The 241-nt window shown below is 25.7% G+C and overlaps 1 protein-coding gene across 2 annotated transcripts in view; it reads right to left on the minus strand.

Moving 5' to 3' along the window:
* fam20cb (FAM20C golgi associated secretory pathway kinase b) overlaps nt 1–241 on the minus strand; it is a 98,697-nt gene that overhangs the window by 1,572 nt on the left and 96,884 nt on the right. The window lies entirely within an intron of this gene.

Below are 241 nucleotides of genomic sequence, written 5' to 3' on the forward strand. Positions count from 1 at the left end.
ATATATATATATATATTCATATACATATATATGTATATATATGTATGTATGTATATATATATATATACATATATTGTTTTGTGATTTTGGGCTATGTAAATTAAATTGAGTTGAATCTATATGGATCTTTTTTGAAATATGAAATAACTTGTAACTTTTGACCGACATTAAAATGACTGCCTTTCAAAATAAAAGACACCCTCTACCGCATAGGACCATCTCAATGCAGCAAATGCAGTAG

The sequence above is a fragment of the Oryzias melastigma genome, linkage group LG19 (genome assembly GCF_002922805.2).
Source record: "Oryzias melastigma strain HK-1 linkage group LG19, ASM292280v2, whole genome shotgun sequence".
NCBI lineage: Eukaryota > Metazoa > Chordata > Actinopteri > Beloniformes > Adrianichthyidae > Oryzias > Oryzias melastigma.